Source organism: Salmo salar, chromosome ssa07, assembly GCF_905237065.1.
Source record: "Salmo salar chromosome ssa07, Ssal_v3.1, whole genome shotgun sequence".
NCBI classification, from domain to species: Eukaryota; Metazoa; Chordata; class Actinopteri; order Salmoniformes; family Salmonidae; genus Salmo; species Salmo salar.
This window is the reverse complement of record NC_059448.1, coordinates 50,153,619-50,180,937: the sequence shown is the minus strand read 5'-3', so window position 1 is coordinate 50,180,937 and position 27,319 is coordinate 50,153,619. Positions and strand designations below refer to the sequence as shown.

The 27,319-nt window shown below is 44.9% G+C and overlaps 1 protein-coding gene across 1 annotated transcript in view; it reads right to left on the bottom strand.

Moving 5' to 3' along the window:
- Positions 1 to 27,319, bottom strand: part of anks1b (ankyrin repeat and sterile alpha motif domain containing 1B) — a 323,994-nt gene that overhangs the window by 295,690 nt on the left and 985 nt on the right.

Sequence of the window (27,319 nt, the reverse complement as noted above, 5' to 3'; positions counted from 1 at the left end):
ACACAACCCCACACACACACACACCGCCTGTGTTGGGGAGCACCCATGATCGTGACTGGTTGAAATGGCTACAGGAAACCCTAGTAAAACCCAGTGGTTCTCCAGTCAAATCTTCCCAAGTGCATTGGTTTTCTTTCTTTCTATTTCTCACACCACACACACACACACAGAGAGAGAGAGAGAGAATTTGCGCTGTGTTGTTCACACACACAGCTGCATGTAATTACTCCCAAGGAGAAGGTATTTAAAACATGACTCTCTGCCCCACACAATATATCAGATCTATCAAAATAGCTCTCCCATAAATGCCTACAAAGCTGGCATGAGTGTCGTTAAACAAAAGCGCTTTGTCACTATTTCCTCTCTCTCTCTCTCTCTCTCTCTCTCTCTCTCTCTCTCTCTCTCTCTCTCTCTCTCTCTCTCTCTCTCTCTCTCTCTCTCTCTCTCTCTCTCTCTCTCTCTCTCTCTCTCTCTCTCTCTCTCTCTCTCTCTCTCTCTCTCTCTCTCTCTCTCTCTCTCTCTCTCTCTCTCTCTCTCTCTCTCTCTCTCTCTCTCTCTCTCTCTCTCTCTCTCTCTCTCTCTCTCTCTCTCTCTCTCTCTCTCTCTCTCTCTCTCTCTCTCTCTCTCCCTCTCGACACCGCTCTCATTGAGACAACACACACACCTCTCTGTCCTTGAACACACACACACACACACACACACACACACACACACACACACACACACACACCAGTTGCTCCACCTGTGCTTGTGTATTGAGCCACTACTATAATGAAAGAACACACAGTACTAATGTGTCGTATCACATCTGGTGACACTCCAAAACACATCTACCATAGTCTATAGGGGGCATACACAAATACCATGGCACACAAAAGACACACACTTTGGATGTGTGGGGAAAAGCCATATTGATTGGCCCCTTTAAACAATGCATTAAGCAGAATGGGCTGATCCGGTGGCTATCAGGCTGAAAGACTGAACTTCCAATGTGACGACACGTCTCGCTGAAACAGAAAGCATAATGCCTTGTGCCCGTAACACTACATCAAAGACCCTGTCAAAGATAATGACTCCATCACCCAAAAGGACTCTGTGTGTGTGTGTGTGTGTGTGTGTGTGTGTGTGTGTGTCTAGTGTTGGTAAGATGACAGTATGTCTTGGTATTAAATATCTTGTATATGAACCAGTAGGAGTCAGGGACAACATGCTGATACTGTGTGTAGGGTCCTCGAGGCTGGATTGATTTTCAACGCCCCCTCCCTCAGCACACACCAACATACAGCGGGAATAGAATAGAAATCCATACAACACACATAGTGTACACTTCCCCTCATTTATTGAAAATATATACTTTGCACATAATCTCTCTCTCAAGGCCTAGGCTGGCTGCGGTTATGTTTGTGAGGGTGGGGGATCATGGGAAAACACCCAAGCATAGTCCAGCTGTGAGACTGGGGGATCATGGGAAAACACCCAAGCATAGTCCAGCTGTGAGGCTGGGGGATCATGGGAAAACACCCAAGCATAGTCCAGCTGTGAGACTGGGGGATCATGGGAAAACACCCAAGCATAGTCCAGCTGTGAGACTGGGGGGGATCATGGGAAAACACCCAAGCATAGTCCAGCTCCAGCTACTGATCTAAGGTCAGTTAGACTTTTTCCCCCCTGATGGTTAAGGTTAGGATTGGGGGAGGGGAAGCTCATCCTTACCACAGAGGAAATCCACACAGGAATTCCATTGATATGAATGAGTCCACGGCTCAAATGATCCTTCATATCAGGCATGCATCACTTAGTGGAAAACGACCGCTATTACTGTTATTAAATAGGCTAAGACCTGTCTGTCTGTCTGTCTCCGTTTGCCTGTCTGGTTATCCGTTTTTTGCCGCTTTCTTTCATTGAACCGCTTGCCAGCTCTTTTATAGGGTTAATAGGCCAGCCAGCGCTAATTACCCTAGCAACGGCTAAATGGCTAGCGCTAACATGCTCCCTGGTCATGCAGTTGTATTTACGCTCCAGGAATGCCACAAAACAGGCTAACTTTAGCCTCTCTCCTCCAGCTGACGGACAAAGGGCTGTTTGAGTCACTCTCTCAACCCTCTCACCCCAAGACAAAACTTTAGCCAGGCATTGTTCAAATAGTACACCTGTAGGTTACAGGTTAACTCTTTAATCTTCTACCTCCTCCTCAATGTCCTCCTCATCCTTTTCCTTTTTCCATTTCAAATCAGCTGCAGAGGAAATCATCTGTCTTTACTTGAAGTGAGGATGTCCCCCTCCCTAATATGTGCATTATGTAGTATGTGCAGTATGTTGTATTTGCAGTATGTATAGTATGTTGTATGTGTAATGTATAGTATGTCGTATGTGTAGTATGTATAGTATGTAATATGTGCAGTAGGTAGTATGTGCAGTAGGTGTAGTATGCAGTATGTGTAGTATGCAGTATGAGCAGTATGTAGCATGTGTAGTGTGCAGTATGAGCAGTACGTAGTATGAGCAGTATGTAGCATGTGTAGTATGTGTAATGTATTGTATGTAACATGTGTAGTATGCAGTATGTAGCATGTGCAGTATGTAGTATGTGTAGTACGGTACCAGTCAAAAGTTTGGACACACCTACTCATTCAAGAGTTTTTCTTTATTTTGACTATTAATAGTGAAGACATTAAAACTATGACATAACACATATGGAATCATGTAGTAACCGAAAAGTTCAAAGTAGCCACCCTTTGCCTTGAAAGCTTGTTTGCACACTCTTGGCATTCCCTCAACCAGCTTCATGAGGTAGTCACCTGGAATGCATTTCAAGTAACAGGTGTGCCTTGTTAAAAGTTAATTTGTGGAATTTCTTTCATTCTTAACGCGTTTGAACCAATCAGTTGTGTTGTGACAAGGTAGGGGTGGTATACAGAAGATAGCCCTATTTGGTAAAAGACCAAGTCCATATTATGGCAAGACCAGCTCAAATAAGCAAAGAGAAATGACAGTCCATCATAACTACTAAGACATGAAGGTCAGTCAATCCGGAATATTTCAAGAAATTTGAACGTTTCTTCAAGTGCAGTCGCAAAAACCATCAAGACCTATGATGAAACTGGCTCTCATGAGGACCGCCACAGGAAAGGAAGACCCAGAGTTACCTCTGCTGCAGTGGATAAGTTCATTACAGTTACCAGCCTCAGAAATTGCAGCCCAAATAAATTCTTCACAGAGTTCAAGTAACAGACAAATCTCAACATCAACTGTTCAGAGGAGACTGCGTGAATCAGGCCTTCATGATCAAATTGCTGCAAAGAAACCACTACTAAAGGACAAGAAGAGACTTGCTTGGGCCAACAAACACAATCAATGGACATTAGACCGGTGGAAATCTGTCCTTTGGTCTGACGAGTCCAAATTTGAGATTTTGGGTTCCAACCGCCGTGTCTTTGTGAGACGTAGAGTAGGGGAACGGATGATCTCCGCATGTGTGGTTCCCACCGTGAAGCATGGAGGAGGTGGTTTATGGTGTAGGGGTGTTTTGCTGGTGATACTGTCAGTGATTTATTTAGAATTCAAGGCATATATTTTAATTTGTTTAACACTTTTTGGTTACTACATGATTCCATATGTGTTTTTTCATAGTTTTGATGTCTTCACTATTATTCTACAATGTAAAAAATAAAGAAAAACCCTTGAACGAGTAAGTGTGTCCAAACATTTGACTGGTACTGTATGTGCAGCAGGGGGTGCATGTTTTTGTTCCAGACCAGCACTAACACACCTGATAGATGTAATCGACTGTTCAACAAGCCCTTGGTTAGATAAGTCTGCTGTGTCAAAAAGCCTGCACCACCTGAAGCTCTCAAGGACCAGGAATTAATGCCCTGATTACAGACAGACAAACCAGACGACCAATAGAGTAAAGATGGATACCTCCCCTGGTTACAGACAGACAAACCAGACGACCAATAGAGTAAAGATGGATACCTCCACCGGTTACAGACAGACAAACCAGACGACCAATAGAGTTAAGATGGATACCTCCCCTGGTTACAGACAGACAAACCAGACGACCAATAGAGTTAAGATGGATACCTCCCCTGGTTACAGACAGACAAACCAGACGACCAATAGAGTAAAGATGGATACCTCCCCTGGTTACAGACAGACAAACCAGACGACCAATAGAGTTAAGATGGATACCTCCCCTGGTTACAGACAGACAAACCAGACGACCAATAGAGTTAAGATGGATACCTCCCCTGGTTACAGACAGACAAACCAGACGACCAATAGAGTTAAGATGGATACCTCCCCTGGTTACAGACAGACAAACCAGACGACCAATAGAGTTAAGATGGATACCTCCCCTGGTTACAGACAGACAAACCAGACGACCAATAGAGTTAAGATGGATACCTCCCCTGGTTACAGACAGACAAACCAGACGACCAATAGAGTTAAGATGGATACCTCCCCTGGTCAATCGTGTGTGTGTGTGTGTGTGTGTGTGTGTGTGTGTGTGTGTGTGTGTATTGGGGTCAATCCCAGACACACAGAGCAACATGCTGTGTTTATATCTAGACTGTCCAGTAGTGTCTAGGCACCTCAGTGGGACAGACACATTCCATCGACACAACTACTGTCACTCTCTCACACTCACACACACTGCCTGGCTTACTGGATATCATTTAATACACCCACACACACACACACACACACTGCCTGGCTTACTGGATATCATTCAATACACCACACACACACATGCAGTGGTACACACTGCCCTGTTGTTCTCTAACGTGTTTTGGTCTTCACAGAAGCCATCTTTGACTCTCTCCCTCCCTCCCCCCCCCTCTCTCATTCCCTCTTGTTTTCTTTCGCTGGCCTTTCTTTTTGTTTGACTGACTAGTCACAGTGTGTTCTCCCAGACCAGCCTCTTTGGCTTATCTCAGTGGAAAATCTTAGTGCATTGACACACACTCACATCCACAAACATCTACACACATACAAACACTGCATCCAGAAATCAGCTTTATATTAGGGCTCTGAATCAGCCACCAAACATCCCTTGGTCACACACACACACACACACACACACTACAGGGGTCATATGACACAGCAGAAACTAGACTCTTGAACTAGACTGAACCTTTACCCTAACCTAGAGCAGATCCAGAACCACAGACTGATAGCTCTGAGAGGGGACTGATAGCAGATCCAGACTGATAGCTCTGAGAGGGGACTGATAGCAGATCCAGACTGATAGCTCTGAGAGGGGACTGATAGCAGATCCAGACTGATAGCTCTGAGAGGGGACTGATAGCAGATCCAGACTGATAGCTCTGAGAGGGGACTGATAGCAGATCCAGACTGATAGCTCTGAAAGGGGACTGATAACTAAACCAGGTGTGGCTACAGTATGTATCATTTTACATATTACTATAGATCTATGGAAGTATAGTATCTGCTTACATGGCTTACATACTTCCTGCATTTCAGGTGTGTGTGTGTGTGTGTGTGTGTGTGTGTGTGTGTGTGTGTGTGTCCATGCATCTGTGAAGAAACTGCCTCAAGTATTTCAATCTGGTACCCGTGTTCCTGTCCCCTCCTCTACCTGTCCACTTTTCATCTCTTCTCTCTCCTCTCCCATGCGCACTCTGCTGTGAAATTCTGCTCGCTCAACTCGGTGGCAATCAATCGCCCGTCGAGTAGGCAAACATTTACCGATCCTGCAATCAGACCAGAGAACACATTTGTAATTTAATTGAGACGGTGGCAGGCAGGCACGGGGTCTGTGATATTTTGCTGCCCTCCCTCATTCTTGTTGACAGGGTTAGCTATTATCACAACCATACAGACACGTGGAATGGCGAGCAGAGAGAAGGAGTAGAGAGAAAAAGAAACAAAACAAAGTGACTGAGAAACAGAGAGGATAATCAAATGTTACCATTGTCCTAAAACACTTAGCAGGTATGATAAGCCTGTACTACTTTCACCCTTTCTCTGCCAGTGTTTATTTATTCCACAATCAGTCTTCCAATGCTTCCAGTGGTACCAAGTAATTAGAAAATGCTAATTAATTCATGGCCATAATTGTTTAATCCGTTTTCCTTAATTGCCTGTTTAAGTCTACAGCGAAGTTAAATATTCCCAGTGTAGAGTTGGAAAATTACAGTTGTAATAAATATTTGTTCATCTGTTATAATGACAGTGTTAGCTTGCTAATGCTATTACACCAGGTAGACTGACGATTACTCAGAGCTCAACAAGTACAGTAGAGGAAGAAAACAACAGGGGGGGTATAGTGTGTGTGTGCGCGCATGTACAGTTGAAGTCGGAAGTTTACATACACTTAGGTTGGAGTCATTAAAACTCGTTTTCCAACCACTCCACACATTTCTTGTTAACAAACTATAGTTTTGGCAAGTCGGTTAGGACTAGAGGTCGACCGATTATGATTTTTCAACGCCGATGTGCTTGTTAAATCACCCGTCTAGTGAAGTAGGCTGTGATTCAATGGTAAATTAACAGGCACCGCATCGATTATATGCAATGCAGGACAAGCTAGATAACTATTACTATTACTAGTTTAACTAGTGATTATGTTAAGATTGATTATTTTTTCTAAGGTAAGTTTAATGCTAGTTAGGACCTTACCTTGACTCCTTGCTGCACTCGCATAACAGGTAGTCAGTCTGCCATGCAGTCTCCTCGTAAAGTGCAATGTAATGGACCATAATCGGTGTCCAAAAATGCGGATTAGAGATTGTTATGAAAACTTGAAATCGGCCCTAATTAATCAATGCCGATTAATCGGTCGACCTCTAGTTAGGACATCTACTTTCTGCATGACACAAGTAATTGTTTACAGACAGATTATTTCACTTATAATTCACTAACACAATTCCAGTGGGTCAGAATTTTACATACACTAACTTGACTGTGCCTTTAAACAGCTTGGAAAATTCCAGAAAATTATGTCATGGCTTCAGAAGCTTCTGATAGGCTAATTGACATAATTTGAGTCAATTGGAGGTATACCTGTGGATGTCTTTCAAGGCCTACCTTCAAACTCAGTGCCTCTTTGCTTGACATCATGGGAAAAATCAAAAGAAATCAGGCAAGTTTTTTTTAGACCTCCACAAGTCTGGTTCATCCTTGGGAGCAATTTCCAAATGCCTGAAGGTACCACGTTCATCTGTACAAACAATAGTACGCAAGTATCAACACCAGGGGACCACGCAGTCGTCATACCACTCAGGAAGGAGACGCGTTCTGTCTCCTAGAGATGGTGCGAAAAGTGCAAATCAATCCCACAACAATAGCAAAGTACCTTGTGAAGATGCTGGAGGAAACAGGTACAAAAGTATCTATATCCACAGTAAAACGAGTCCTATATCGACATAACCTGAAAGGCCGCTCAGCAAGGAAGAAGCCATTGCTCCAAAACTGCCATAAAAAATACAGACTACGGTTTGCAACTGCACATGGGGACAAAGATCGTACTTTTTGGAGAAATGTCCTCTGGTCTGATGAAACAAAAATATAACTGTTTGGCCATCGTTATGTTGGAGGAAAAAGGGGGAGGCTTGCAAGCCAAAGAACACCATCCCAACCGTGAAGCACGGGGGTTGCAGCATCATGTTGTGGGGGTGCTTTGCTGCAGGAGGGACTGGTGCACTTCACAAAATAGATGGCATCATGAGGAAGCTCAATTATGTGGATATATTGAAGCAACATCTCAAGACATCAGTCAGGAAGTTAAAGCTTGGTCGAAAATGGGTCTTCCAAATGGACAATGACCCCAAGCATACTTCCAAAATTGTGGCAAAATGGCTTACGGACCACAAAGTCAAGGTATTGGAGTGGCCATCACAAAGCCCTGACCTCAATCCCATAGAACATTTGTGGGCAGAACTGAAAAAGCGTGTGTGAGCAAGAAGGCCTACAAACCTGACTCAGTTACACCAGCTCTATCAGGAGGAATGGGCCAAAATTCACCCAATTTATTGTGGGAAGCTTGTGGAAGGCTACCTGAAACGTTTGACCCAAGTTAAACAATTTAAAGGCAATGCTACCAAATACTAATTGAGTGTATGTAAACTTTTGATCCACTGGGAATGTGATGAAAGAAATAAAAGCTGAAATAAATCACTCTCTACTATTATTCTGACATTTCACATTCTTAAAATAAAGTGGTGATCATAACTGACCTAAAACAGGGAATTTTTACTAGGATTAAATGTAAGGAATTGTGAAATACTGAGTTTAAATGTATTTGGCTAAGGTGTATGTAAACTTCCAACTTCAACTGTATGCGTGCGTCAGAGTGCATAAAAATAAAGAAAACTCCAGTTTCAACTCTACTTTCATCATTTCTTTCCCTTTCAGTCTATTCCCAGCATTGTGGCTCTGACCAGCACCCAATAGCACCCCTGACTCATAGAATAATGCAATGGTCCTGGGAAACTGGCAGAAGAAAGTTCTCCATTATGGATCGATACAAGACGGGGCTGTTGAGAAGACACTCACACCTCGCCATCGCCATGGCAGTAGCAGAGGGGCCCAGAGGGGATTGTGGGTATTCTCCTTGTTCTGTAGATCGGCTTACTGTGAGTCAGAGTGCTTTCCCTGAGTCATAAAGACACAGATACTCCCCTGTGCACGCACACGCGCACACACACACACACACACTAGCTGACATAATATGTAGCATAAACAGATATTCACACACACACACACAGTATACAGCCTGATACACTTTTCCTGTATCCTATACAAGACCAACCACAGTCACACCATGAACACTCACACCCAGTCTCTATAGCCACACACAGCCATACCCTGTGACTCAGATAAACTAACATGCACACACACACACTGCATGGTAAAATATGCAAACTCACTGGCCAAGGCAGTACTAGTGACATCACCGACTCTGCATCAGACAATTAGCTTTCATTAAGAGGTTACGACCTTTGGCTGATGATACTGTACACCTACTGGCTTGCTCTCAGAGATGTGCACACACACACTCACACACCGTGCCAGCACTCCAGCACAATGCTTTTTGAGATATTGATGATTCAATAATTGTTAAATCGCTTTTAACATTTCAGCATTCATTACCTCAAAGGGAGCACCACACACACACACACACACACACACACACACACACACACACACACACACAACTCAAAGCACTTTGAATTCAACTGATGGTTAAATTACTGGTTGCTTACCGTAAAACAACTCAGCTCTCCGGCCCATGTCCATAATGAATCAGAACTATAGTGCTGACGTGTGAATATTCTGCAGGTTGAGTTCTTGGTATTTTTATGATATTTCATGGGAGGGAGAGAGATTGATACTGTGTGTACTGTCCAATCAATAGGACAATTCTATTCAAAATACACAGTTTCAATGGCGAGTATGACCTATTACACTGATATGTTTCAGCATCCAGCCTTCCAATGCATATTGTATAATAACCAGCTCTCTTTCAAATAGATCTTCCCTCTTCCCATGGCCCTTGTTTATTAGGATGCAGTAAACCATTTTTTAAGAGACAAAAAACATTTTACACTTAAAATCTTGTTTAAGACGCTGTTACTCACTTTGCTACTGGTAAACCCACCAGGGTGCTCTTTTTGTTCCAGCCCGGCACTAAAAACACATGACATGGACTAATCTAGGGCAGGTGTGGTTGGTTAGCTGGAGAAACATAGGTGAACCCCCTGGGAGTCAATCAGGAGTGTGGTTTTGATTGGTCTTCCTGTTCGGGTTGGCGCCCCCCCTTGGGTTGTGCCGTGGCGGAGATCTTCGTGGGCTATACTCGGCCTTGTCTCAGGATGGTAAGTTGGTGGTTAAAGTTATCCCTCCAGTGGTGTGGGGGCTGTGCTTTGGCAAAGTGGGTGGGGTTATATCCTGCCTGTTTGGCCCTGTCCGGGGGTATCGTCGGATGGGGCCACAGTGTCTCCTGACCCCTCCTGTCTCAGCCTCCAGTATTTATGCTGCAGTAGTTTATGTGTCGGGGGGCTAGGGTCAGTCTGTTACATCTGGAGTATTTCTCTTGTCTTATCCGGTGTCCTGTGTGAATTTAAATATGCTCTCTCTAATTCTCTCTCTCTCTTTCTGTCTTTCTCTCGGAGGACCTGAGCCCTAGGACCATGCCTCAGGACTACCTGGCATGATGACTCCTTGCTGTCCCCAGTCCACCTGGCCATGCTGCTGCTCCAGTTTCAACTGTTCTGCCTGCGGCTATGGAACCCTGACCTGTTCACCGGACGTGCTATCTGTCCCAGACCTGCTGTTTTCAACTCTCTAGAGACAGCAGGAGCGGTAGAGATACTCTCAAAGATCGGCTATGAAAAAGCCAACTGACACTTACTCTTGTGTTGCTGACTTGTTGCACCCTCGACAACTACTATGATTATTATTATTTGACAATGCTGGTCATTTATGAACATTTGAACATCTTGGCCATGTTCTGTTATAATCTCCACCCGGCACAGCCAGAAGAGGACTGGCCACCCCTCATAGCCTGGTTCCTCTCTAGGTTTCTTCCTAGGTTTTGGCCTTTCTAGGGAGTTTTTCCTAGCCACCGTGCTTCTACACCTGCATTGCTTGCTGTTTGGGGTTTTAGGCTGGGTTTCTGTACAGCACTTTGATATATCAGCTGATGTAAGAAGGGCTATATAAATAAATTTGATTTGATATTGAGAAACACTGCTTTAGAGAATCAACAACTGTTGAAGTGAAAAGTGAGTGTTGCGTAGAATTCAAGAGAGAAGCATCGTACAGTGTAGTGTATGGCCCATTCTACTGTGTTCTTACACCAATGGGCAGAGACAGAAAGAGGAAGAGTGAAGTCTGGGGCCAACCCTCTCCTGCCCCATATTCAGGACCCCACTGGCAACGCCAGACGGGAAAGTGGCAGCAGTCGCCCCTGTGTCTCTCTCGCCTGCCACAGGAAGTGACATCGTCAGTAGAGCGTTGGGGTCAGAGAGAGTGGCATTCTGACAGGCGGGGACGTGTCAACAACCCTGGCGTCCATCATACCAGAGACATATTAGAGGGGAGAGAGAGAGAAAAAAAAGGGGGGAGAGAGAGAGAGAAGGGGAGTAGCAGACTGAAACAGTAGAAAAATGGGTGAAGAAAAGTGTGTGTGTGTGTGCGCGTGCCTGCCTGCCTGCATAAGTATGTGTATGTGTGTGTTGGCATATGTACACGTGTTTGTGCCTGTGTGTGCGCGTGTTGCAGACTCTCTCTCTTTATCCCCCTCTCTGTAGAACTGCTGTTATGATGTACTCCTCTTCTACTTCCCTCACTCCTCTCCTCTCCTCCCCTCCCCTCACTTCTCCTCTCCTCTTCTCTTCTCTTCCACTCCCTTCTCCTCCCCTCCCTCCTCTCCCCTCCAAGACCATGGTGCTTGCCTACGGAGCTGTGAGGGGAACGGCACCTCCGTACCTTCAGGCTCTGATCAGGCCCTACACCCAAACAAGGGCACTGTGGCGTGCTCCACCTCTGGCCTGCTCGCCCCCCTACCTCTGCGGAAGCACAGTTCCCGCTCAGCCCAGTCAAAACTGTTCGCTGCTCTGGCACCCCAATGGTGGAACAAGCTCCCTTCACGACGCCAGGACAGCGGAGTCAATCACCACCTTCCGGAGACACCTGAAACCCCACCTCTTTAAGGAATACCTAGGATAGGATAAAGTAATCCTTCTAACCCCCCCCCAAAAAAAAAAGATATAGATGCACTATTGTAAAGTGGTTGTTCCACTGGATATCATAAGGTGAATGCACCAATTTGTAAGTCGCTCTGGATAAGAGCGTCTGCTAAATGACGTAAATGTAAATGTTCTCCCCTAGCCTCTTCTCCCCTCCTCTCTCTGAGGCCTTGTGGAGCTCCATTTACTGACAGTCTTATTCCCGCCTCCCAGAGAGAGATTAGGTTTCCTGGGGAAACAGTGCGGTGATTGACAGGTGGACCAAGGCAGGAAGTCGGATACGGTCTGAAAAACGACCCATAACACAGTCCTGTGGATCCAGCTTTTGTTCCAGCCCAGCACTATCACACCTGATTCAGTTGATCAAGGTATGTATGGTTAATAGTGCCGGGCTGAAACAAAACCTGCACAGGAGGGGAGTGCTGAACACGTCGGTGCTAGTGGGCGTGTATATTAAGATGTTAATATATTAGAATATGGAAATAGCTCCCCCTTGTTCTCTGATAGCTGGAAGACAAGAAGAACAAAAATCACTTTACTTAACTACTAAGAGGAAACCCAAGGTCTTGGACCAGTTTGTGTTAAGAGCTTGGAATGGTTAATGATATAAGGTCGTGTTGGAAAAGCTGATCCTGGATCAGTATTTGGAGGGTATTTTTTAGTGGCCTGGCTACCATTACTTCATTGCTGATGATGAGAAATGGGGGGGGTGATTCTAGATGAGAACACAATTATTGACAAAACTGAGCACTGTGACTCACACAAACACATGGAAGAGGCACATGGAAGACAAAGTCAGAGCCTACACACACACACACATACAGGAGAAAATGAGGTAATGATTACATTGAAGCCATTGTGTATGCTTCGTTATGCTGTGAGTAGATGTACATATGACAGTTGATAGATATGGTATAGTATTGATCCTGCAGCGTGTGTGTGTGTGTTCGTGCTTCTGGTCTCTGAGCCAATTGAAGAGCAGCTCACTAGCCCTGGCTAAATCCCTCTCCTGGAGAGAAGACCACAGAGCACACACACTTACACTTAATAATACAACTCAGAGAAAGACAATGTTATTCTTGGATCTCTATCAAACGTTACTGAGAGATGGTGGAAAATGTAGAGAGAGAGCGAGAGACAGAAATAGAGACAGAGAAATAGAGAGACAGAGAAATAGAGAGACAGAGAGAGAGAGAGAGAGAGAGACACACCGAGACAGAGAAAGAGAGAAACACAGAGAGACAGAGACAGAGAGAGAGAATAAGAATAGAGAGCAGCAGGAGAGAGAGTAATGTAGTGTATTATAATGTAGTTCAGCAGGTCTGTGTGTGCACTACTGTAGTCTGTAGAGTATTTAGAGCTGAGCCAGACACTGGGAGAGGAAGAGGAGGTGGAGGAAGAGGTAGGGCTCCCTACAGTTCACAGACTGAATGCTGTATAAATACGCACATGCAAAATGTGCACACAACACACACACACACACACACACACAAAATATTAGTATATTCTTTCCCCTGCTGGGATAGTGAAATATTGAGGTGGGCGTAGGTACCGCTTTGCCAAGCACTTAGCTAACCTCTGACCTGCATAACCCCTGACCTGCATAACCCCTGACCTGCATAACCCCTGACCTGACACAGACAGACAGCAACACTCCCTTCCTCTCAGGTTGACGGAATGCTCAACACCGTGAAATATCACTGACATTCACTCTACTAAATACACCACATTAGCTTTAATGACTGCCTTCATTGGAGTGTGTTAATGGTCCTGAACGTAGGGACGTGGTAGCAGTGCAGCATGAAGCCAGGGTAGAGCACCAGGGAGCAGTCGGGTCAAGTGACTTTCTCTAAGAACCTTTTACTGACTTCATGAGCCTTTATAACTACCTGAGAGAGAGAGAGAGAGAGAGAGAGAGAGAGAGAGAGAGAGAGAGAGAGAGAGAGAGAGAGAGAGAGAGAGAGAGGAAATAGATAGAGAAGCCTGAGTGATTCAGCGACTATAGAGATAAACGGAGGGAGGAGGAAAGATGCGAAGAGAGACTAGGGAGAAAGGAAGGGAGGATGAGGGTTAAGAGGTAAAGGAGATAATATTGACTGGGCAAGAAGGAGGAGAGGTAAAGAGAGGTGGAAGGAGGAGAGGTAAAGAGAGGTGGAAGGAGGAGAGGTAAAGAGAGGTGGAAGGAGGAGAGGTAAAGAGAGGTGGAAGGAGGAGAGGTAAAGAGAGGTGGAAGGAGGAGAGGTAAAGAGAGGTGGAAGGAGGGAGAGGTAAAGAGAGGTGGAAGGAGGAGAGGTAAAGAGAGGTGGAAGGAGGAGAGGTAAAGAGAGGTGGAAGGAGGAGAGGTAAAGAGAGGTGGAAGGAGGAGAGGTATAAGGAGAAGGGGTAAAGTAGAGGACAGCAAAGAAGAGAGGAAGGAGAGGAGAAGAGAGAAAGAGGGAAGAGAGGGGAGAAAGAGGGAGGAGAGGGCAGACAAACAGAGTGTAGAGGGAGATGTAATTAACATTGAGACACTAATGAAACAGGCAATGAGAAGGGCATCTCACTGGTGCCTCAGAGTCATTGTAAATCACATACACACGCACTCCAAAAGGGACCTGTCATAAACCATTACAGATATTAGTAGTGACCGCTCATATCCCAATCAGAAACAGTGTCCCTGTCTCTCTCCCCCCATCTGCATTTGAATAGAAACAAGTTGATAATTATACATACTGGAGAGAGGTGTGTGTGTGTGTGTGTGTGTGTGTGTGAGAGAGAGAGAGCGTGACCCTGGCTCCAAGCTCTAATGTGGGTCAGTGAGCCTAACAGAGTGAATCCTGACCAACTTCTCTGGCCCCGTTCCAGGGTCACACACACACCCACAGCAAAACAATTTTTGTAACACATAGTTCGATATAGTCATATAGTCAATGATAATGTTGTCAGTTTCATTCCCATAGTGACTTTTTGTCACTTCACATAATGTATGAAAAACTCTTTCCAAATAATATTGTTAGTATCAGTCATTGGTTTGCCAGCTCTCCGTCTCTCTCACACACACAGCCGGGTAGGTATTGATGAAACGGTCCCAGTCTGTTCTAACACACATTTCAATATCTCATCTTCTGCAGTTAATCACACTTACTACAGAGAGAGAGGAGAGAGGAGAGGAGAGAAAGAGAGAGAGAGAGGGAGAGGTGTACACTTAATAAAAAGCTAGGTTGAATAAAAATTTGAGAGAGAAAGGCAGATCAAAGGATGAGGAAGAGAGAGAAGAGAGAGAGGACAGGGATTGGGTGCAGAGAGAAAAAAGTAGAGGGTTAGAGAAAACATGGAAGGGATGGAGAGAGAAAGAGAGAGAGAGAAAGAGAGAGAGAGCCGGAAGGAGGGGAGTGACAGAGAGGAGGTCTGGCCCGAGGCCCAGAGTAGAAAATCCATACCCTCCCTGTTATCAGGCTCATAATTGGTTTTCCCTCCTCCTCTCCTCCCTTTTTCCTCCATCCAGGCCCCTGCCTCCACTGGTTCCCCATCCCTCTGTCTCTCTCTCTCTCTCTCACTCAACCTGAGCAAAGCATTAGCTCCACTGTAGGTAGTACTACACACAACAGAGGAATACTGTGGTGACAGACAGACAGACCAGAGAAGAAGGACGGGACTGGACGGGCGGGCGGACAGAGACTTCCAGCTGTGTTCTATTCTGGGTTAGAGACTCAGCATACTGTATGACAAAGTCTCCTGGACAGAGAATACAGAGTGGGAGGGAGAAAAGACGAGTGGGGACAGGGATATCACAGCTAGAAGAAAATGGAACATGTTTAGAGAAAGAGAAATGGAGGGAACATGTATGAGATAAAAGAGACAGGGTGAGAGAAGGAGAGACCGATCCTCAGGGAGAAAGAGAGAAGGAGAGACCGATCCTCAGGGGAGAAAGAGAGAAGGAGAGACCGATCCTCAGGGAGAAAGAGAGAAGGAGAGACCGATCCTCAGGGAGAAAGAAAGAGAGAAGGAGAGACCGATCCTCAGGGAGAAAGAAAGAGAGAAGGAGAGACCGATCCTCAGGGAGAAAGAAAGAGAGAAGGAGAGACCGATCCTCAGAGAGAAAGAAAGAGAGAAGGAGAGACCGATCCTCAGAGAGAAAGAGAGAAGGAGAGACCGATCCTCAGAGAGAAAGAGAGAAGGAGAGACCGATCCTCAGAGAGAAAGAGAGAAGGAGAGACCGATCCTCAGGGAGAAAGAAAGAGAGAAGGAGAGACCGATCCTCAGAGAGAAAGAAAGAGAGAAGGAGAGACCGATCCTCAGAGAGAAAGAGAGAAGGAGAGACCGATCCTCAGAGAGAAAGAAAGAGAGAAGGAGAGACCGATCCTCAGAGAGAAAGAAAGAGAGAAGGAGAGACCGATCCTCAGAGAGAAAGAAAGAGAGAAGGAGAGACCGATCCTCAGAGAGAAAGAAAGAGAGAAGGAGAGACCGATCCTCAGAGAGAAAGAAAGAGAGAAGGAGAGACCGATCCTCAGAGAGAAAGAAAGAGAGAAGGAGAGACCGATCCTCAGAGAGAAAGAAAGAGAGAAGGAGAGACCGATCCTCAGAGAGAAAGAGAGAAGGAGAGACCGATCCTCAGGGAGAAAGAAAGAGAGAAGGAGAGACCGATCCTCAGAGAGAAAGAAAGAGAGAAGGAGAGACCGATCCTCAGAGAGAAAGAAAGAGAGAAGGAGAGACCGATCCTCAGAGAGAAAGAGAGAGAGAAGGAGAGACCGATCCTCAGAGAGAAAGAAAGAGAGAGAACTTCTGTGAGTGTAATGTTTACTGTTCATTTTTATTGATTATTTCACTTTTGTATATTATCTACCTCACTTGCTTTGGCAATGTTAACATGTGTTTCCCATGCCAATAAAGCCCCTTGAATTAAATTGAGGAGAGACCGATCCTCAGAGAGAGAGAGAGAGAGAGAGAGAGAGACCGATCCTCAGAGAGAGAGAGATCGAGAAGGAGAGACCGATCCTCAGAGAGAGAGAGAGATCGAGAAGGAGAGACCGATCCTCAGAGAGAGATCGAGAAGGAGAGACCGATCCTCAGAGAGAGATCGAGAAGGAGAGACCGATCCTCAGAGAGAGATCGAGAAGGAGAGACCGATCCTCAGAGAGAGATCGAGAAGGAGAGACCGATCCTCAGAGAGAGATCGAGAAGGAGAGACCGATCCTCAGAGAGAGATCGAGAAGGAGAGACCGATCCTCAGAGAGAGATCGAGAAGGAGAGACCGATCCTCAGAGAGAGATCGAGAAGGAGAGACCGATCCTCAGAGAGAGATCGAGAAGGAGAGACCGATCCTCAGAGAGAGATCGAGAAGGAGAGACCGATCCTCAGAGAGAGATCGAGAAGGAGAGACCGATCCTCAGAGAGAGATCGAGAAGGAGAGACCGATCGAGAAGGAGAGACCGATCCTCAGAGAGAGATCGAGAGAGAGAGACCGATCCTCAGAGAGAGATCGAGAGATCGAGAGAGATCGAGAGATCGAGAAGGAGAGACCGATCCTCAGAGAGAAAACGGGAAGAGGTTGAGTAGATGGTAGTGTTGCTGTATTCTCTCCTGCCTTCAGGGTTGCCAGGTGAGAGATCTTCCCCCTGACACTGCCTTGGGCAGAGACACAGTACACCTTCACCTCCGCTACACCTCCAACATCCCTCCTTCTCTCTCCCTCGGCCTGCCTAGATACACTACCTCCTACTCGCACTCCCTCCTACTCGCACTCCCTACCTACCTCCCTCCCTCCCCCTCTCTCTCACACCTACCTTGCGTTTCCACTCTTTCTCCCTCTCTCCTTTTTCCACCTCCCCCTAAGTCAGATGTATTTAAAGTGCATTTCACCTGGGTTTCCATTTCCCTCTTTCTGGAGTGTCAACATGCAGACATTTCACATGGAATATCCAAGCAGGAAAAAAGTTACAATAGCCGATCAGTGATTTTGGATGATTTCCGTAAACTTATTTGTTTTTTTAAAGACAGGCTATTCGCAGTTACATCAATCAGACATTAAACATTTTGCACAAACGCATAAAGTAATAATAAAATAATCCACACAATAACTCATAGCCAATTCCTTTTCCTCCCGAATTCAACCGCTTTTGTGATCTGAAAGAAATGACCACTGGACTCACAGAGAACGATATATTCTCTATTTTCACTGCAGTCAGGGAGTGTTGAATATTTTATATCTGTTTTTAAAAGAACTAATTTGTCATGTTTTCCACCTTGGGTCATACAAGGAAAGGAACGTTCTGGTCATATTGAGACATACGAGCACTATCCCAACATAGTGGTTTAAACTCCAATGCAGAGTTATGGTGATCGGTAGTGAAGGATTAGTTTTGCACATCAGTGTGTGTGTGTGTGTGTGTGTTTCTCATTCTTTATAAATTTCAAAATGTGCGTGTCAGAGTTTGCGTTTGGGAATCGGAGGACAATCTGTTGGCGTCAGCTCGGCCTGATGGGAAATATGGCCCATTAGGGGCCGTCACTCAGAGTAATTCACTTCCTGGTTTCTCTGCTCGCGCTACGGCTCCCACGGCAACGAGAAATGGGTGAACGGGAAATCAATTACCATGGGAATTAAGAGTGCATCATAGCACCGGCTGGTTAAACGCTATCCATCACCTCGTGACAGACACACAAAAATTCATTCATTTACCAACTCTCCATCACACACACACACACATTGCAATGTTGTTTGATGGATTGAAGCTGAATGGCAGCTGAACTCAGTCATAGGAGTAATAGTACTTCAGGACAGGGTTGAGATCAGCTGTCACACACACACACACACACACACACACAAAGAACTGCTGACCCCTTCTCCAATTCCATTGTGTGCATGGGAGGCCTGTCTTGAGACTGCAAATGTCATCGGAATGCCAATCTACCTCTGTCTGCACTGTCACCACTAAGGCTGTCAGGACTGTTCACACACACACACACACACACACACACACACACACGTTTCACATGCCAATTCACACACCCAATACATTCAGGCATACTGCAGCTATAAATACATACAGCAGGGATCATCAACTAGATTCAGCCGTTGGATGAGTTTTTCTTGAGTGGATAGCCAGGGGTTCGGAACATAATTACAAATAATTGGTAAGACTGCAAATTGACCGCAAGAAGCCTAAACGGATATAATATTTGACTAAAACACAATCATTTTAAACCTTGCTTACATTTGTGACCCGTTTCAGGAAACTAGGCACGTCACTACTTCACAGGAGAGGCATTTGAAATCCTTCGTTTTGTGGTGATTTTTGGGGGAAGAAATGCCGTCTGGAACATTCATTCACAACTTTCATTTGTTTTAATAACAAACTTGTTTTCCATCTGTAAATATGAATAAAGTTGTTGGTTAGTTGGTTGAGCCTAGTTGGTTGAGCCACGGAAAAAGATCGGCGCCTTCCCGCTAGCCATGATTGGCTGAGATAATGGATGGGCTGGACATGCCGGGAGATGAGTTTGGATTGGTCTGCCATGTAGAATGCTTCTGTCTCTAACGTGAGCTGCTCAGTATGTGTTAACAATCGAGAACTACAAAAAATTGATAACCTGAATTTAGCAGGCGCTATCGACAGATCAGTTGGGCTACTTTCTCCACACGCCACGGTCAGTGTGAAGCGGAGTGACTTGACCCAACGCTGGCCAAGCAAGATGGAGGACAAACAAGAGAGTTAAATGGTTCCAGTCTGCCTTGAAGCGTTCATCCGTCTATACAGGTAAGAGTCTAGCTACATTTTCCAATGTTATACGTTTCCGGCTCGCTAGCTAACGTTACGTGTATGATCTGTGTAGTAATATTATTTCTATCTCAGAAAGCCATTTGCATTGTTAGTTATAGCATAATGTTATGAAGCTAGTTAACATTGAACCTAGCTGGTTAGCTTTAGTTAGCTGCAGATTCATGCATGGTAGTAGGAGTTGGGATTATGGTTCATTGTTTCTATGTGTGCATGTGACAAATACACTTTGATTTTATTTGATATAGTGCGTGTTTACCAGCGACGGTAATGTGAAGAACAGCATGACCTGCACCAAAGTCAGATTAGGTGGCCAAATAAAATCCCCCGCGGTGCCGCCAGATGGGGAACCATGACCTACAGTATAGTCATACATATATTCATATCTATACGGTCATCAACTTTTCTATGCATTTCGTTTTACGAAACCATAAGACCAACCTTATTCAAAAGACAAAAGTGGGACCTCCTTGCTAAATATATTCTACCCGCCGTCTTGGCACGGGGCGAGTTATCCGCCGTCTTGGCACGGTGCGAGTTATCCGCCGTCTTGGCACGGTGCGAGTTATCCGCCGTCTTGGCACGGTGCGAGTTATCCGCCGTCTTGGCACGGTGTGAGTTATCCGCCGTCTTGGCACGGTGCGAGTTATCCGCCGTCTTGGCACGGTGCGAGTTATCCGCCGTCTTGGCACGGTGTGAGTTATCCACTGTCTTGGCACGGTGTGAGTTATCCCAGAACAAGTACTAGTATACAAGCCAAAGGAGGCAGGAAGGAATGTGTGTCGGACACTTCCACTGCTATGTACAGGTCAGAACCTCATTAACTACAATGACAGTCTGGCCTCCCATTCATCATCTTCCCTTCCATGGGCTGGGTCCCAATACTCTGGAAACAGCCTTCTTCCCTTGGCCTCTTTCCTTATGTCCTGATCTCCTAACAGGAAGTACTTGTCCTTGCTAATCCGGTTTTCCTAACGAGTGTTAAATTAAGCGTATATGTAGTCTAATAACCTACAATATGTGCTATGATATGGTTTCTATGGATATGCAGGAAAGGTGGTGAGGGAAGGATGCAATTTCCATATTGAGACGCAGCCCCAAGTCTACCTTGTGGCTCCTGACACAATACTGATTGAAGAGGGATTTCCAGCGGCACTAATTAATCCAATTTGAAGGTTTTCCCGACCACTGTCATGGACTCAGAGAATTCCCAAAACGCTGCTGTCAACGGAGATGAGTCCGTCAACGTCAGCACTATAATAAAAAAACACTCCCTCTACTGCCCTACCAAGCAAAAAGGCAGTAACTGCTAATTTGGTCGAAAATGAGTTAGTCATTTTTGCTACATTAAATACATACCTAATCATGTGAACAAGTATCCTGCCTATATTGTATTGTATTATGGAGAAAATGGGGCTCATGTAAGCAGTAACTGCATAAAGTTATTGTTAAACCAAGGTAAATAAAATACATTTTTCTCAGTTCCAAGCTATGAGCAGTTACTGCCGTTTTGCTTTTTGGTAGGGCAGCAGAGACAAGGAATGAGGTGGTGATGAGGTGTGTGTGTGTATTATTGTGTATGCATGCTTGTGTGTGTGTGTACATGTGCCTAAGGAGAGAAAGAAGAGATGGAGGAAAGAAGAGGTAGAACAGGAGGAAGAGACGGAGCCGGAGGAAGAGAGAATGATTGATAAAGAGTGACAGAGAGAGACTGGGTAGAGAGGGAGGATAGAGGATGAGAGAGGAGTGAACGAATGAGTGATGGAGAGACTGACAGCAAGACCAAGAGAAAGAGAGAAAAGACAGACAGACGTGAAAAAGACAGATCCAAACAGAGATGGACAGAGAGAAAACAATATCTAAACTTTTGTGATTCACACACACACACACACACACCTTAATCAACTACTGATTATCTCTCCCCCCACTCCAGACAGAGCCAGAAGCACACTGACGTCAACACACACAAGAGATTTAAAACAGGGCTATGCATATGCTGTAGACATGCTACAGTGATAATGCTAGCTTCCTTCAGTCCTTGAACCTCTGATCACAAATACGCAAACACGCTCACAATCAAATCTAATTTTATTTGTCACATGCGCCAAATACAACAGGTAGACCTTCATGAAACATTCACTTACAAGCCCTTAACCAACAATGCAGCTTTAAGAAAATACCAAAAAAAAGAGACAAGAGTAAGAAATAATTAAAGAGCCGCAGTAAATAACAATACAGGGGGTACCGGAACAGAGTCAATGTGCGGAGGCACCGGTATCGAGGTAATATCTACATGTAGGTAGAGTTATGAAAGGTGACTATGCAAATAGTCTGGGTAGCCATTTGATTAGATGTTCAGGAGTCTTATGGCTTGGGGGTAGAAGCTGTTTAGAAGCCTCTTGGACCTAGACTTGGCGCTCCGGTATCGCTTGCCGTGCGGTAGCAGAGAGAACAGTCTATGGCTAGGGTGGCTGGAGTCTGACAACTTTTAGGGCCTTCCTCTGACACCGCCTGGTATAGAGGTCCTGGATGGCAGGAAGCTTGGCACTGGATGTACTGGGCCGTACACACTACCCTCTGTAGTGCCTTGCGGGTCAGAGGCAGAGCTTTTGCCATACCAGGCAGTGATGCAACCTGTCAGGATGCTCTCGATGGTGCGTGCAGCTGAAATATATTTCAATGAGTGGACTGTGGAATGCTTGTTATGTGTAATGAATGTTTTACAAAGTGTTTTCTTAGCCACACACACACACACACACACACACACACACACACACACACACTTGTGATGAAGTGAGCTCTGGAGTGTCCTAACGGTTTGTACTGTTACACAGGGTAGATACATTCAACACCTCTCTAATGTTCACAGAACTAAAGGAAACTTAATCAAATCTCAAGAGTTATGTTGAGTGAGGAGTATATACGCATGTAGGAGAGAGAGAGAGTCCCAGGACAGCAACACAATTAGACCCAACCAAATCATGAGAAAACAAAAAGATAATTACTTGACACATTGGAAATAATTTATCCAAAAAACTGAGCAAACTAGAATGCTATTTGGCCCTAAACAGAAAGTACACAGTGGCAGAATACTGACCACTGTGACTGACCCAAGGTTAAGGAACTCTTTGACTATGTACAGACTCAGTGAGCATAGCCTTGCTATTGAGAAAGGCCGCCGTAGGCCGACCTGGCTCTCAAGAGAAGACAGGCTATGTGCACACTGCCCACAAAATGAGGTGGAAACTGAGCTGCACTTCCTAACCTCCTGCCAAATGTATGACCATATTAGAGACACATATTTCCCTCAGATTACACAGAGAATTCAAAAACAAACCCAATTTTGATAAACTCCCATATCTACTGGGTGAAATACCACAGTGTGCCATCACAGCACCAAGATTTGTGACCTGTTGCCACAAGAAAAGGGCAACCAGTGAAGAACAAACACCATTGTAAATACAACCCATATTTATGCTGATTTATTTTCCCCTTTTGTACTTTAAATATTTGCACATTGTTACAACACTGTACATAGACATGATGTGACATTAGAAATGTCACAAAACTTCTGTGAGTGTAATGTTTACTGTTCATTTTTTATTGTTTATTTCACTTTTGTTTATTATCTACTTCACTTGCTTTGGCAATGTAAACATACATTTCCCATGCCAATAAAGCCCTTAAATTGAATTGAAAAATAATTGAGAGAGAGTGTATGTGTATTCCCACTTACATTCTCCACAGTTAACCCCTGACCCATGTCTACCCCTCCTCCAGACTACTCCTTTACATCTCCCCATCTTCATGGATGGTCTGTTACACCCCTCCTACACACACACATCTGAGGTGGTCTTCCCATATGGTTGGTTTAGTCACACACACACGTCAGAGGAGGTCATCCCAGACTAGGCGGTTGAGGAAACACACACACATATGTGTGTTGGCCTGCCAAGGCTAGAGGTTCAGTCTAGTGGTCCACTACACCATGAGTGCTGCTGTGGTGGGAAAAAGTGACATTTATTACTGATTCTAAGTGTTATAATAAGACCAATTCTGAGTGTTGTGGTGAGAAACTATTACAGACAATAAACAGCATTTGGTGTTATTTACTCTCTGGTCTTTATAGAGTGATACATACTGGGAAAATGAGCGAGGACCAATCACTATCTCTCTATGTGTGAAATTGCAGTGTTGAGGGGACTCCGGGATGCTGGCCTTCTAGGCAGAGTCGCACAGAAAAAGCCATATCTCAGACTGGCCAATAAAAAGGAAAGATTAAGATGGGCACAAGAACACAGACACTGGACAGAGGAACTCTGCCTGGAAAGGCCAGCATCCCGGAGTCGCCTCGTCACTGTTGACGTTGAGACTGGTGTTTTGCGGGTACTATTTAATGAAGCTGCCATATGAGGACTTGTGAGGCGTCTGTTTCTCAAACTAGACACTCTAATGCACTTGTTCTCTTGCTCAGTTGTGCACCGGGGCCTCTCACTCCTATTTCTATTCTGGTTAGAGCCAGTTTGCACTGTTCTGTGAAGGGAGTAGTACACAGCGTTGTACGAGATCTTCAGTTTCTTGGCAATTTTTCGCATGGAATAGCCTTCATTTCTCAGAACAAGAACAGACTGACGAGTTTCAGAAGAAAGTTATTTGTTTCTGGCCATTTTGAGCCTGCAATCGAACCCGCAAATGCTGATGCTCCAGATACTCAACTAGTCTAAAGGCCAGTTTTATTGCTTCTTTAAATCAGTTTTCAGCTGTGCTAACATAATTGCAAAAGGGTTTTCTAATTATCAGTTAGCTAATCCAAGTTTATCATTTTACAAGGCTAACACAACGTGCCATTGGAACACAGGAGTGATGGTTGCTGATAATGGGCCTCTGTACACCTATGTAGATATTCCATTAAAACATTTCCAGCTACAATAGTCATTTACAACATTAACAATGTCTACACTGTATTTCTGATCAATTTGATGTTATTTTAAATGGACAAAAATGTTTTAGCTTTTCTTTCAAAAACAAGGACATTTCTTAGTGTACACACACACACACCATTCTGGGTTAGTGATCTGCTTAAGATTCCAACACAAGCAACAGAACACAGAAAATACAGACGCACGCAAACAGTATCTGTCTCTCCATCAATCTCCCTGTTTAAACTGGCACAGAGCGACAGAGACAAGCCTCCCCTGTGTTTATTTTTTATGTGTTCTGCTGCTTGTGTTGGAGCCTTGAGCAGATCACTGCTGTGTGTGTGTGTGTGTGTGTGTGTGTCCTCTGAGAATCACCACCTCTTCTCACATCACTTCAGCACTGTTTGTTTGTGGAACAGGATGACATACTGTACTCTCAGCCACACGCTGATCAAAGGGGGTTCTCTCTGTGTCTGTGCAATTGTAGAACCCCTTCAGTGACAGTGGCCACTAGAACAAGGAGTAACGATAGCAAGCACCGACAATAACCAGTACTTGACTCTCCTGTGTAGCTGGAGTGTTCAACATATCTGGCACGTGTTGGCTTTTAAAATGTTCCTTCTTTCACCACACAATCATCCTCATCATTTCCCACATTGTAAAGGACGAGCATTATTGTCATGTGGTAACGCTAGTCATCACTGTAATAACTGATTACATAATAGGCCTACAGTCACAAATCCATCTTCATCATGACTGTGCCTCTACATAAAACCAGGCGCTGATACATGCAGAAGTTAACATAACATAATCAACAACGACCGCATACAGCTGGTACACCTGCACTATGACCGCGTACAGCTGGTACACCTGCACTATGACCGCGTACAGCTGGTACACCTGCACTATGACCGCGTACAGCTGGTACACCTGCACTATGACCGCGTACAGCTGGTACACCTGAACTATGACCGCGTACAGCTGGTACACCTGAACTATGACCGCGTACAGCTGGTACACCTGAACTATGACCGCGTACAGCTGGTACACCTGAACTATGACCGCGTACAGCTGGTACACCTGAACTATGACCGCGTACAGCTGGTACACCTGAACTATGACCGCGTACAGCTGGTACACCTGAACTATGACCGCGTACAGCTGGTACACCTGAACTATGACCGCGTACAGCTGGTACACCTGAACTATGACCTCGTACAGCGTCCCACTATGTGGTGCTGAGAAGTTCTGGAAAAGGGCCTCACAGCTTTGGAATGTTCTGAATGACTCGAGCCTCAAGATGGGGGAATATGCATCATTGTCTCCCTAAGAAAACTCCCCAAACATTACTTACCCTAATAGAACCCTCCACCTTCCGTTTGACACACACTTTTATGAGTCAGGGAATAAGCCTGAGGTGGTTTACAAAACCTTGTCCAGATGGACAGTGTATTGACCACCCACTGTTACACAGACTTGACTGCATGGACCATTACCTTGCATCGACCCAATAAAAGCCCAACTTTCAGTGTAACCCAGTAGAACACACACAAAATAGTTCCTCAGGGACACCATTTTCAGTCAAAGGAAGCCTGTGCTAGGAATACATAGCACAGGCCTATCCAAACATTACATTTGACACCAGCAGTCTTGTGGAACTGGTACAAAATGAAACTTCCAAATACTGTGCCACATGGCAGTTGATATGTACATTTTGTTGTTTGATTCCTTTTCCTAATTTAACTGTAAGATGTAAATATTGGTGTTTTTATTGTTCCTGGAGGCTGTTGCCATAGTGATGTACAAGCCTACAATTTAGCTCCATCTCTTCACGTGCAGTTTAAGCACGCGCATGCACAAACACACAGTTCCCATGCTCCCCCTCCCTCTTGCTTCCAATTCTCTCTTCCTTCATTAGGCGGACGCCCTTCCCATCTTCAACTGTCTTGTTCCTCCCTCTCTCCCATCAGTGCACCTCAACACGGCTGTAAAAGCAAAGCACCGCTGCACGGCCTGAGGTGATACTCCTCCCGTACGCCCGGTCCTTTGATCTAACTGATCACCTCTCTCAGTCCTCTCTTCTTTACTGATAGAAGGAGAGGCCTGGAGGAAAGGGACTATTTTCACCGTCTAAAGTTGTCTTTATAGAGGCTAAAGGTTCCGTTTTGGCCTGAAAGACTATCCTTTTATGAGGTTACAGCATAACATACCGCCAGCCATTCAGCAACATATCACAAACACTTGGACTATGTTATGGTCATTTAATAGTTGCCTATTTAATGTATCAATGACAGCACACTGGCATAGGTCTACACACCATGAGGCCTTCAACAGGCCCTCAATAGGCACTGAGTGTTTAGGCTACTGATCAATGCCAAAAATATTCATGCTGGTTGCTCCGACTAGAGGTAACATAGTAGACATATTTTGGGGTACCTCCAAGTCGTATGATACTCTATGTAAGAATGGTCTGGTTACTTAAGACAGAAATTAATGCAATTTGATTTGTAACATATCATACGGATTGGAGAACGTAACATATCCTACTAAACGGAGGGATACAAAAGAACGTCCCAAACCATACTAATTGCTCCGAGACCAGGTTGAAATTGTAACTACAATGTAACATCAACACTTGCAGTAGCAAGTGGCAATTGATATGCGTATTAGGCTACAGGTCATTGCTGGTAATACCACCTTCAGAACGAAACCATGCATCATTATAATGTATAGCCAGGGTCAGTGTAAAAGTGCACAACAATTAGACAGCTGTCAAGATTGATGTAGCCAATGTTATGCACAGTTTGTGCGCCAAGTTTATATCTAACGCAAAGCCCCTTCTCGGACACAAAGACTACAACCAGGCTTTCCTGAATTCACATAAAGTAATTGGTCTCATGACATGTCAGTTTGCGTAAAAGTGCTA